Source organism: Anomaloglossus baeobatrachus, chromosome 5 (assembly GCF_048569485.1).
Source record: "Anomaloglossus baeobatrachus isolate aAnoBae1 chromosome 5, aAnoBae1.hap1, whole genome shotgun sequence".
In the NCBI taxonomy this organism is placed as follows: domain Eukaryota; kingdom Metazoa; phylum Chordata; class Amphibia; order Anura; family Aromobatidae; genus Anomaloglossus; species Anomaloglossus baeobatrachus.
Window position 1 is genome coordinate 131,565,942 of NC_134357.1, and position 14,152 is coordinate 131,580,093.

General features: G+C 50.9%; 1 pseudogene; it reads right to left on the reverse strand.

Annotated features, from left to right (window-relative positions):
• The window catches only part of LOC142312685 (RNA-binding protein FXR1-like), a 135,867-nt pseudogene extending 125,846 nt beyond the window's left edge, over window positions 1-10,021 (reverse strand).
• Window positions 10,022-14,152: the final 4,131 nt, after the last annotated feature.

Genomic DNA, 14,152 nt, shown 5'->3' on the forward strand with positions numbered 1-14,152 from the left:
TTTACAGGGGAGTTATAGTTCGTGACGCCACCCGTGGTGTGAGGTAACTGGACTGGGAGTACCGCCGCTGCCGTTGGGAGTACCTGGGGTGATGGAGTGGGGCAGCAAGGTGTCGTTGCCCTCCATGGGTAGGGGTAGGCCCCGGGACTCTGGATAATGTTATTAGGTGCCGTGAAGGAGAACTCACTCAGGTACTCACTCAGCCAATAAGCAGACGCTGGCAACCGGGTAAACCAAGTCTCTGGGGGCCTCTGCCTCTCAAAGGGGAGCTCGTCCGGGTCCTGTCCCCTGCAATGCTGCCTGGTGATCCGTGACCTGCCTACTAGCACAAAGTTTAAATTCACCGTACTGGCCCAGTAGTCTGGATTTTAGTGGGCTGCTTGTATGGAAGGCCCTATCCCCCTCGTTGCACTAGTGCCCCGATTCTGGAGCAAGTGGGAACAGTCCATAAAGGCTCCGTTCTTCGCAGGCTAATTGCAGGGTTGCCTGAAGCTTCTCCCCGATTTAGGGTCCGTGTACCCCGACGTGCCTTCGGTCCCGGACCGGTGATAGGACCAGGCTGCTGACTGTTCTCTTTAACAGGTCCAGGCACCTAGCTTCGATCCCCTGCGACCGGGGGTCCAACTCCTCTTGGTCCAGACCACCGTCTGCAACCTAGATAGCTTCTCCTGGGAGCCACTACTCCCAACCTCCTCCACTTTACTACTTCTCTTCACAACTCCTCTACACAACTCCTCTACACTCCTCACCTCCTCTTTTCCTGACCCCTAGGTGGGCGACCCTATTCCTCTCAAGCCGCCCACTGGTGTGTCTGGTGGGTGTGGTGCAGGGTGTATCTAGGATTTGATTTCCTGTTGGAGGCAGCACTGTAAGATGGGGACCCAGAACCATGAGGGATTTGAATCCTACACTAGAGAGAAAGAGTGTGCAGTACCCTTTGACAACCTGATAGTCCAGGGGCGTCACATTTCTATCCTGGTATATATGTCCCCATCTTGGTAACTGTCCCCCATCCTGGGCTCATCATGGTAAATATGTCCCCCATCCTGGTATATGTGCCACCTATCCTGGTATATATCAACCCCATCCTAGGCTTCTTCCTGGTAAATACATCCCCCATCCTTATTTATTTGTACCCCTCTTGGTATATATATCCTCTACCTGGAATATATGACCCCTTCCTGGTATATATGTTCCCACCCTGGTATACATGTCCTCCACTTGGTATATATGTCCCCAACCTGGTTTATTTATCCCCTTTCTGCTTTCTGGTATATATGTCCTCCTCCTATATATATGTATATATATATATATATTGTGAGACTGTGACCGGGGTTATCTATGACGGCCGGTATGTCTCACCCCGGTTGTGCTCACTCCATGATAGAAAGCAACTCCACTCCGGGGTTAATGCTGTTTCCCTACAGGCTTCAGGAAGGGTTAAAAGGAAACAGGAACGAGGACAGGTGTGCCGGGTGTGAGGGAGTGATCACATCTCCCTGAGTTCTCTGCCGGAAAGGCACATATGTACTATTGTGGACTTGTTCTTTGGATAATAAACCGTGTGCTGTGAACCTTGGTGCCTGGATCCCGTGTCTTCTGCAGCGCAGCCGACGACGCTACCTCACATATGGTGGAGAATGCGGGCATGACAGCCGGTGAGGTGTAGCATCCATCCCTGGTGACCCAGGCGCATGTCCTGGATTCGAGCGGCTATACTACAGCCCAAACCCGGCGACGCCATGGAGGACATAATAAAGCATTTGGCTCAGGCTAATGCACAGCAGCAACAGGCTAATGCACAGCAGCAACAAACCAATGCACACCTGCTCCAATCCTTGCAAGTGCAGGAAAAAAAATTCCAAGAACAGATGGATCAGGCCAATGCACGTCAGCAGCAAGCCTTGCAATTGCAGGAAAAAAGGCACCAAGAACAGATGGTTCTCCTGGCCAAGTCGATCCGTGCCGGACCGGCAGCAACAACCCAGGGACCGAGTGACGACGGCAGCGTCCGGAAAGCGGTGAGACAAGCGTTGCAAAAGATGACCCCGGGTGATGATGTGGAAGCGTTCCTGGCGGTGTTTGAGCGGGTGGCCGAGCGGGAAAAGCTGCCGACCCCGCAGTGGGCTGAGGTATTGTCACCCTATCTGACGGGGGAACCCCAAAAAGCGTACCTGGACCTCTGTACCGAGGACGCCATTGACTATGTGACCCTGAAAGCCGAAATACTGGCTCGGTTGGGGGTGAATACCTATGTACGGGCTCAGCGGGTAAATCAGTGGTTCTTTGAGGAAGCCAAACCTGTACGCTCCCAGGCCTATGACTTGTTGCATCTCGTAAAAAAGTGGTTGCAGCCTGACACTCTGAGCCCGGCGCAAATGGTAGAAAGGGTAGTTGTTGACCGTTTGGACGCACTTTACCCGTCACCATTCAACGGTGGGTTGGACAGGGCGACCCAAGTACCCTGGACCAATTAGTATGCCTGGTAGAGCGGCATGTGGCTACGCAGGACTTGATACGGGACACTGAGACTTTGCGTACCGCCCGTCGGTCCGGCCCCTCCAAGCCTAGGGCCAAGGACCCACCGCTGACACCGGTGCGGGAGTCCGCTACCGTCCCGTCTGAGACCGCACCCTCCGTCCCTGAGGTCCGGAAAACTATGTACCCTAAACGACAACTCGTCAAGGGGGTGTCCTTCCCTATTAGATGTTGGCGGTGCCAGCGGGTGGGACATATGGAAGCCCAGTGTCCACTCACCACGGAGCCCATGGATTGTGGGGTTACCCGGCGGGATTCAATGTATGCTCAGGTGGTGTGTACCGCTGACCTGGTCTACCCAGAGACTGAGCCCCACTTGTGCCAAATTCAGGTGAATGGATGTCCGGTTACAGGCTTGTTGGATTCCGGAAGCTTAGTGACCCTTGTGCGATCAACCCTAAGGGCTAAAGTAAAGGCCACCGGACGTACCGTGGGGGTGGTTTGCATACATGGGGACCGCCGAGACTATCCCACAGGGATAGTCACCATCACAGCACCTTGCGGTCAGGTGCAACATGAGGTGGGACTTATTAATACTCTTCCCTATGATGTGATCCTAGGAAGGGATCTGCTCTATTTTTGGACTTTATGGAAGGGACCTCCTAAGTCCCCTCAGATATTGGTCAGTCCGGGACCTGAGCCCTACAATCCTGAATCCGGGACGCCTGCCGTAGGGGTCCCCATGATAGGGACAGGATGTGAACCTGACAGGTCGCCCCTAGAGGTATTGGCAGGAGAGGCTGAGACGGTCGAGCCCATCCCGGAGTTGGAGGCGTCCCCGGATACGTTTGGGACAGCCCAACTCCAGGACCCTACATTAATACATGCCCGGAGTCGGGTGACAGTAGTTGACGGGGTGGCACAGCTGCCTGGTGCCCAGGTAAGATACCCCCATTTCGCTCTTAAGCAGGATTTACTCTACCGGGTAGATGAAATTCGGGGCGTAGGGGTAGAGCAGTTGGTGGTACCCCAGCCGTATCGCCGGCGGGTCCTCGACTTGGCTCATAAACACCTGATGAGTGGTCACCTAGGGGTCAAGAAAACGCAGGAGCGAATATTACAAAGGTTCTATTGGCCCGGGGTCTTTGGGGAGGTAAAACGGTTCTGCGAAACCTGCCCGGAGTGTCAGCTTACCGCACCCCTGACCCACTTTCGCAGTCCGTTGGTACCGTTACCCATTATAGAAGTCCCTTTTGAACGGATAGGGATGGATCTGGTGGGGCCCCTCGTAAAGTCTGCTCGAGGGCACCAGCATATCCTAGTGATCGTTGACTATGCCACCCGGTATCCCGAGGCGATACCTCTCAGACATACTGCAGCAAAGCTTATAGCTCGGGAGTTGTTTGCTGTGTTCTGCCGGGTGGGGTTGCCCAAGGAGATCCTTACGGATCAGGGGACCCCATGCATGTCTAAAGTGACCAAAGAGCTATGCCGGCTACTCCAGATCAAGCAGTTGGATACGTCTGTGTATCATCCTCAGACGGATGGTTTAGTGGAACGATTCAATAAAACCCTGAAAACCATGCTCAAAAGGGTGATTTCCAAAGACGGGAAAGACTGGGATATGATGCTTCCCTATTTGATGTTTGCCATACGAGAGGTGCCACAGGCATCCACGGGGTTTTCGCCTTTTGAATTGTTATACGGGCGACATCCCCGGGGATTGTTGGACCTGGCAAAAGAAACCTGGGAGCAGGAGCCCACCCCCCATAAAAGTGTGATTGAACACATTTTGGGTATGCAGAACCGCATAAGCGCGGTCATGCCAATTGTGAAGGAGCATTTACAGGAGGCTCAGGCCGCGCAAAGCGGCCGCTACAATAGACAAGCCACCGTGCGGACCTTTAATCCCGGGGATCGGGTGTTGGTATTGATCCCCACGGCGGAGAGTAAATTCCTGGCTCAGTGGCACGGCCCCTACGAGATAAAGGAAAGAGTCGGGGTGGTTAACTATAAAGTATTGCAGCCCGGTAGGCGGAAACCTGAACAAATATACCATGTCAACTTATTAAAACCTTGGCAGGAACGGGAAAGCCTGATGGCTGTTTTCTCCCCATCTCCCTCCTCTTCGGGTCGTTCACATCCGGCTCCAGCGACCTCCGGAGAGGACGAACCGGAAGTAAGGATTGGAGAAGCCCTCACCAAGCAACAGAGGCGAGAGGCCAGACGGTTGGTTCAGCAGAACCCCGATGTCTTCTCTGAGCTGCCCGGTAGGACCAGTCTGATACGACATGATATTGTCACCGAGCCCCACCTGAAGGTACGCCTGAAGTCATACCGGGTACCGGAGGCTCGACGACAAGCCATATCGGAGGAAGTAAAGACAATGTTACGCCTGGGGGTCATTGAAAAATCCCGGAGTGAATGGGCTAGTCCGATTGTCCTAATACCAAAACCCGATGGCTCCTTAAGGTTCTGCAATGACTTTAGGAGATTGAACGAAATATCCAAGTTCGATCTCTACCCCATGCCCCGGGTGGATGAGCTGATTGATAGGCTGGGACAGGCGCGATATTTTACCACTCTCGACCTGACCAAGGGGTACTGGCAGGTGCCACTGACGGAGTCCGCCAAGGAGAAAACCGCTTTTGTTACACCGGAGGGTCTCTTCCACTATGTTGTCTTGCCTTTTGGGTTACATGGCGCTCCGGCCACGTTCCAGAGGTTGATGGACTTAGTGCTGGAACCCCACCAGGCGTATGCATCAGCGTACCTGGATGACATCATTATTTACAGCTCCGATTGGCAGACCCACTTGGAACAGGTACAAGCGGTGGTGGACGCGCTTCGAACAGCCGGATTGACAGCCAATCCCAAGAAATGTGCATTGGGACTCACGGAAGCCCGCTACTTGGGCTACGTGGTAGGCCAAGGAGTGATTAAGCCCCAAATTAACAAGGTTGAGGCGATCCAGAAGTGGCCTAGACCCCTGACCACGAAGCAGGTTAGGGCCTTCCTGGGTATCGTGGGGTACTACAGGAGGTTTGTAAAAGATTTTGCGGGACTATCAGCCCCCTTGACGGACCTTCTCAAAGGCAAGAAGTCCGTCATGGTGCGCTGGACTCCGCAGGCCGAGGACTCCTTCCGGGCCCTGAAGGAGGTCCTGTGCGGACAGCCCGTTCTGGTCAACCCTGATTTCCGGAAGGAGTTCATAGTACAGACTGACGCCTCGGAGGTCGGCCTGGGGGCAGTGCTGTCTCAGGTGGTTCAGGGGGAGGAACACCCCGTCACCTTCTTGAGTAGGAAGCTCACCCCTCCCGAGCGGAATTATAGCGTAGTGGAGAAGGAGTGCCTGGCGATCAAGTGGGCCTTGGAGTCCCTACGCTATTACCTGCTGGGACGGCAGTTTCGCTTGGTGACGGATCACTCTCCACTGGTCTGGATGAGGTCCGCTAAGGAACGGAATGCCCGGGTTACCCGGTGGTTCCTTTCTCTACAGAACTTCCGGTTTACGGTTGAACACCGGGCCGGTAGGTTGCAGGGCAACGCCGATGCCTTGTCCCGCGGCCCGTGTTTGATGGCAGGAGTTCAACCCCGCACGCTTGAACTGAGGGGGGGTATGTGAGACTGTGACCGGGGTTATCTATGACGGCCGGTATGTCTCACCCCGGTTGTGCTCACTCCATGATAGAAAGCAACTCCACTCCGGGGTTAATGCTGTTTCCCTACAGGCTTCAGGAAGGGTTAAAAGGAAACAGGAACGAGGACAGGTGTGCCGGGTGTGAGGGAGTGATCACATCTCCCTGAGTTCTCTGCCGGAAAGGCACATATGTACTATTGTGGACTTGTTCTTTGGATAATAAACCGTGTGCTGTGAACCTTGGTGCCTGGATCCCGTGTCTTCTGCAGCGCAGCCGACGACGCTACCTCACAATATATATATATATATATATATATATATATATAATATAAAGCTGAATGTGTGTGTGTGTGCAGCTACAGCCACAAAATTTTGCACACTCACACTTCTGGACCCCGAGAGCGTCATAGGCTATGTTTTGAGGGGAAATTTTAACCCCGCGCTTTACAGTTATTCATCAAAAAGCCTGCCTCCATTAAAGTGAATGGAGCTGGGAGCCACAGTGCAGCCAGAACTTCAGAATAATGCACAACCACGCCCTTAAATGGAATGTTGATGTGTCACAATGCAACCAGGGAAAGAGACAGACACAGACAGGGAAAGAGGCAGACACAGACAGGGTAAGAAACAGACATACACAGGGTAAGAGACAGACACAAAGAGACAGACACAGACAAATAGACAGACTGACAGGGAAAGAGACAGACAGGGAAAGAGAGGGAAAGAGAGAGACAGGTTAAGAGACCGACACAGACAGGTAAAGAGACAGACACAGACAAAAAGACAGAGGCAGACACAGGGAAACAGACAGACAGGGAAAGAGATGGAAAGAGACAGACAGGGTAAGAGACAGACAAAGACAGGTAAAGAGACAGACAAAGAGACAGACACAGGGAAAGAGACAGAGGGAAAGAGGGAAAGAGACAGACAGAGAAAGAGAGGGAAAGAGAGGGAAAGAGACAGACAGGGAAAGAGACAGACAGGGAAAGTGACAGAGATAGATAGACAGGGAAAGAGATAGATAGACAGATAGGGAAAGAGATTGAGACAGATGGAGAAAGAGACAGAGACAGTCAGAGACAGACAGGGAAAGAGACAGACAGACAAAGAGAGAGAGACAGAGAGATATATTCAGAGGGAGAGACAGACATTATAATTACATTTATATCTATTTGGTTTGTGGCTTTTGTGTGCAGAATACATTTTTGTTAACAGCAGTTATTAACCCGGGCGAAGCCGGGTAGTACAGCTAGTATATATTGTGACGACCTGGGCCCTGAACGTTTTGGGGCACATGTCTGGCAGCGGGATCAAGGCACACACGAGCACTTTGTCACAAACAATCTCGGTGATTTATTCACATCCTCATAAACCACGCGTGTAATGGGCCACAGCCACTCTCCCGCAGGACAACGTCTCACTGTCTGTTTAAACTGCCGATTGTTCATACAGTTCATTCTCTGGCATCAGCCAGTAAAGTCCCCCCTTTCTGGGGTGTTACCTGCCAGTAGGTTTGCAGGCTGTCAGTCTGCCTCCATCCAGTCCAGGGAGACTCTCACACTGGGCTCACCATCCCGGCCCTTGTACACGTTCCAAATCCTCAAAGCCTCAATGAATTCTGCAGCTCCCTGACATTTCAGAGCTCTCACTAGCTCTGTATGCACAGGATCTCCTGCACATGTGCTCCAACCAGGATGGCTCCCACCAGCACATGGAGATCATGTGACAAACGACAACTCCATTAAATCCCCTGAGACACACCTACGTATGGGAGGTATGTGGATGGTCAGTCCCGCCCATCACTTCTGACCATCCCATGAACCCAGCCCTGAATGTGTACAACAATCCTCATGGAACTACAAGTTCCAGAGAAACATTCCAGGTTCAGATCGCAGAGGATTTCCACCTCTGTGACACATACCGGCCATCTGCCACCTTGCCGGTTGCATCCTCACATATCCCCCCCCTCTGTTCCAACTTGTAGGGTGGAACACTCGACAACCTACAGGGACCATGAGACAGGGCAGTAGGGAAACCATACCCTACCAGTCGAATGGGCCCTCTATGACAACTTTGAGTTTCCACTCCTGACATACCATCCGCCACTGTCACCAAACCCTCCTCAGTGAACCCTCTTCTCAGACACGTCCGCCGGTCCAACATATCATTCCATAACTGTCTCCAACGGTCAGTGTGGTAGCGAGACACTCCTTTAGTCGAAACTACCGTGCGGCCTGACTCTGCGCTATCCAGTCCACTAGAAGGGCTATTGTCCAGGTACCTCACCACCAAGCTGACAGGAGATCTCCCATAACTAGACCCTGCGCACTCTCTATTTGACAATCTACTATGGCCTCTGCTCTCATGACGTCTCAGGTCACCTTTACATCTCCGCCTTTTCATACCACCACTTTTGGCTATAGACCAGTCACTCCCTCCATCTTTTCTTTTAGATTTTGTCTTAGAGGGCTTGGACCCTTCAGAGTCTGTGCCATAGCCTGATGTATAAGTAGGTCTTCTATGACCTAGGCTCCTTCCCCTACATTACCTACTTCCCTTGCCAGTCAAGACAACACGTTCATCAGGTGGACCACCCTTCTTCTCTGGGCCCTGGCCCAAAAGCGGTCGCGACCTCACACTAACTTGACAAAGTTTCTCTGCAATCTTCTGTCTTTCAAGATCCATTTGCTTTAGTTCTTCCAGGTATCCCAGGCGGTATTCTAGGAGAACTCGTACGTTTTCAACACACTCCTTTGTTCCTACCATGACACATGGAACCATACCAACTTCACAGGGTAACCTGGCTTTATGCTGAACCTCAAGTCTTACTCTCGTCACACCGGACGTATCAACCATCTCCTGCATGACTCTTCCATTTCTGCCAATCAGTTTCTTGACAAGTTCTCTGGGCACTTGTGTGACCTCTTCCACAAAGTCCAACAGCTTTCGAGCTGTTTTCACTGCTTCTTCAGTTTTCCCATAGATTTGGAATGTTCCACTGTGTTCTTCTAATTCAACAGCTGTAATACCTGGAACTTTCCTGGCTTGCCGAATGTTACTTCTCAGCGCTCTTAATGCGAGCCCAATTAATGATTTCTTCACCACCACAACTTCCTGAAATTCTGCAGTGAGCTGCTTCATACACGCCAAGCGTCTGGTGTCTTCTTCCATCTGTGCCGAGATGAGCCATTTCGTGCGAAGACACTGCAGGTGCATGTCACTCAGGATAGCTACCCGCTTCTTTGTGACATTACTTGCAGAGCACACCACCAACCGACAAGTCTCTGGGGCAAAGTACACTTCACAGGCCCCTACGGCCTTCTTAAACTTTTCATGCATCGACTTATAGGCACAGGCTTCTCTTAAGTCTTCAGGCACATCTACCATGCACTTAAAGAATGGACAGGTTTCTTTACCTTCAAGGATATTAGACCATTCCTTTGGTCTCTTGCATTTATCTTTTTCTCCCATCAACAGCTCCACCTCTTGAGTTACACACTCATCCGGTTCAGCTCCGGCCTCAGAGCCTATGGGTTTGCTACTCTTCTTAACCAAGACAATCTCTCTGTCTTCCATCTTGGTCTTACCAGGCAGGTCACTCAGGCTCTCAGTTCCTGATGAGACCTCTGGTCCAGACTTCACCTCCTCAGAGGCTCTTTTCACTTCTACAGCACCAGCTGTCTCTTGGGTCTTCCCTGCATTACCGTCAACTTCCTTGCGGGTCTCTGCAGTGTCACCTTCAGTCTTCTTTTTTCCTGCCAGGGTGTCACACCCTTCAGCGTGGTACTCTGTTCCTCTTAGAACTTTGGCACCATTTTCACCCTTCATCACCCCAACAGTGGGTAATTTACCGGTCTGCTCATCATGACCTCTATGGATTTGTACTTCACCAACGCTCTCCATGATTCCTTGTCCTGTATTACCCTCTAGGATTTAACCTCCTACAGCGCTCTCATCCGACAGACCTTCTGCTTCATGCTTGGAATCTGTAGGAGACACCACCATTACTGCTTTGGTTGGCTCATTTTTTGACATTTCACCCTGCTGATGTCTGTCGTTACAATGTGTCAGTTCAGTTTCTGATTCCTCTTTCTTGTGTAGGACATCGCTGTCTGACTCTACCTTAGCAGTTGCTACTGGCAACGTGTTTTCCTTGACCAGGTACTTCACTTTCTCTGCACCCTCAGACGGTATACCTTGCACGACCTTTCGGGGCTTATTACGTCTCCGGCGTCTGGAGGAGGTTTTACCCTTCTCAATCATCTGTACCTCACTGCACTCTCTTGTCCGTTTATAAGAGTCAGTGTCCATTCTAAAGTCATCGTCACTCCCCCTGGCGTCTTGGACTATCATGTCCCCACTTAACCAGATATCTGCCTCCCTTTCTGGAGCTTCCCCGATTTTAACGGTCACACTATTTGTTATTCCCTTAGTTCTTATGTCACTAAGTTGGGTCCGTCCATCATTTTCTTTGGTCACCCCTAACTTAGGACAGTCAATTTTAGGAGGTGCTATCTCCTCCTTACCACAGACAACTCCACAACAAGGTCCCCTTTTCACCTCCCAATGTGGTGGGGTTTCCTTTGGGCTGTTCCGGCTCTTACACAAGCAACCGGATACGTTCCCCTGCTTCCACAAGGGCACAAATAATTTAGAGTCCCAACCTATAATAATTGGGTGCAGTAAATCTGAGACTACACCAACATCATGAGAACCACTGTCCCTGGCTGTCTTAATGACCACGCTGGATACCGGGTATTCTGTCTCATTATTGTGGGTGCAGCCGACGTGGATCTTCCTTCCAGGAATCAAGTGGACATCAGAGGTGGCCCTCACCAGGATCACCAAGCTCCTTGAGTCTACGACTCCTGTTACAGATTTCCCATCCACTTCCACGGAACACAGACGTGGCTTCTCGTCGGATGGGTGGTCTATACTGCAAACCGGACACTTGCGGCATGAACACTGTTGTCCCTGACTACAGTCCATCTGCACCACTTCACCCTTGGATTTGGGATGCTCCGCACCATTTTGGGGGACCACCGCTTTCTGGGACTCCTCCCCCTTTTGGGCATCCACCACTTTATGGGACTCCATCCCCTTATGGGCAACCACCCCTTTATGGGACTCCACCCCCTTATGAGCATCCACCCCTTTCTGAGACTCCACCCCCTTTTGGGCTTTCTGAGACTCCTCCCCCTTCTGAACTTTCTGTGGCTTCCTTGCAGTGTCTTTAGATCCCAGTTCACACCGTTCCCCTTTGTCTCCCTAGGTACTCTGTGCCCGTACTGGCCCCAGAAGGGAACTCACAAACTGGTTTACTGCTGCCACATCTCTGCGCACTGACAGCTCCTGCTGTCCCCGCACAAGGAACTGGTACAGCTCCTTCATAATGTCCAGGCTTGCTTCTCCACTCATGGTCGCTCAGCTTTCCCGGAACTTCGTGGACCCGCCGATCCACCGCTAGCCGCTTGAGTGCGCCGTCAATTTTCGTGGACCCGCCGATCCACCGCAAACGGCTTCAAAAAATTTTCGTGGACCCGCCGATCCACAGCAAGCAGTCCGTATCCACAGGAATATGTCCTAGGTCGTTGCCCTTAGCAACCAGGCTGCGTTGCCCCTAGCAACCAGGCCCTATGCCCGCATTCTCCACCATAATGTGACGACCTGGGCCCTGAACGTTTTGGGGCACACGTCTGGCAGCGGGATCAAGGCACACACGAGCACTTTGTCACAAACAATCTCGGTGATTTATTCACATCCTCATAAACCACGCAGTGTAATGGGCCACAGCCACTCTCCCGGAGGACAACGTCTCACTGTCTGTTTAAACTGCCGATTCGATTGTTCATACAGTTCATTCTCTGGCATCAGCCAGTAAAGTCCCCCCTTTCTGGGGTGTTACCTGCCAGTAGGTTTGCAGGCTGTCAGTCTGCCTCCATCCAGTCCAGGGAGACTCTCACACTGGACTCACCATCCCGGCCCTTGTACACGTTCCAATTCCTCAAAGCCTCAGTGGATTCTGCAGCTCCCTGACATTTCAGAGCCCTCACTAGCTCTGCATGCACAGGATCTCCTGCACATGTGCTCCAACCAAGATGGCTCCCACCAGCACACGGAGATCATGTGACAAATGACAACTCCATTAAATCCCCTGAGACACACCTACGTATGGGAGGTATGTGGATGGTCAGTCCCGCCCATCACTTCTGACCATCCCATGAACCCAGCCCTGAATGTGTACAACAATCCTCATGGAACTACAAGTTCCAGAGAAACATTCCAGGTTCAGATCGCAGAGGATTTCCACCTCTGTGACACATACCGGCCATCTGCCACCTTGCCGGTTGCATCCTTACAATATCAATATATATATATATATATATATATATATATATATATATACATGTAATCTTTATTGCCATTCTTCTGATCCGATCATTAAGCCAGATAAAAAAAATCACCTAACAGTTGGCTTGTCCATTCCATACTTGGTCATTTTTTTCAATAAGGATGGTATGAGATACTTCGGTCAATGCTTTCCTGAAGTCAAGATATATTATATCTGCTGCGTTTCCCTGATTCACCCAGCCGGTCATTCTGTCATAGAAGGAAATTAAGTTAGTCTGACATGGCTTCTTTGTTACAAACCCATGCAGGCTCCGGTTAATCATTTCAGTCTCATGCAAGTACTTGCATACATGTTTAATTTTTTGTTCAAAGATCTTTCCTGGTTGTGCTAAGAAGTTATTATCACTGTTCAGAGAATATGTTATAATGATGTACAGTTATTACTTGCATATATGATGTAATATATGACTTTATACTTTGATACAAATTTAATGTTTTAAAAAAATAGAAGTATGGCTCACAGACCTATAGTTCCCTAGTTCCACCATCTTCCCCTTTTTGAAGATAAGGACTACATTTTCTCTTCTTCAGGCTTCTGGGACTTCTCCTGTTCTCCAAGAATTTTCAATTTTCAAAGATTATGGAGTGTAGTTCTGAAATTCTGAAAATCTGCTTTAGTACCCTGGGGTGTAATTCATCTGGACCTTGAGACATGAATTAATTTATGTTAGCTAAATATTCCCTCACTATCTCTTTGTTTATAGATAGACTGGTGTCTTCTATTCCTTCAATAATACAGTGAAGATCAGTTGATATTACATTTACTTTCTGAGAGAAAACAGGAGGAGGCCAATGGCAGGAGAGCCATTGGCCTGTCTGGGCGATGCGATGCGATCCTCTTGTGAGTCACACGCAAGTGTGACTCTAGCCGTAGAAAGATAATTCAGCTATGAAGTTATGATATTGTTTTATTGGTCTTAATAACTTCTGAACTGTTATGCTCTGCAAACAGTCCATTAGTGACCGGTCATTTGCTTGCCTGTTTACAAGGGCAGACTAGAGCAAACAATGAGCAAGGCTCGATCTATACTAGATTGCTCAATGCACGTAGATTACCATCGTTTTCAATACCATAAGTCCTGTTTACACAGGAGGATGCACCTGTACCGCCAGGCGGCCTCATCTGCGGCCGCCGAGCCGCTCGGATCCGTGCTCGTGTACTGCGGGTGGTGGCTCGAGCCTCTCACGGACCCGGGGGTCACGTTGCTCTGAAAGTGGTAGTGGCGGTGCACGCAGGGATTTTGGGTGGAATAGGTAAAGTTCGTGACGCCACCCACGGATTGTGGTGATTGTATGGTGGACACCACCACTGCGGCGAAGGTAGGGGGACACCCGGGAGTGGTGTAGCGGCACAGCTTGGTGTTAACCCCTCCGTGGGTAGGGGCGGTGTGTCCCGGGGCCCGGTAGGGAGGTTGCAGGGTGCAGGGTTGCGGTGCGGTGCGGTGCCTGATGGCACTGTGGTACTCACGATTAAATCACACAGTGTCACTAGTAAACCAAGTTCGGTGATGATTGGTGCCCGCAGCCGGCTGCGTGGATTCCCAGTAAGGTTAGTGGGGTCGCCTTTCTCCTGCACCTCTAATTGTGTATTTGACTCCTATGCTTCAGCAACGGTAGTCCGCT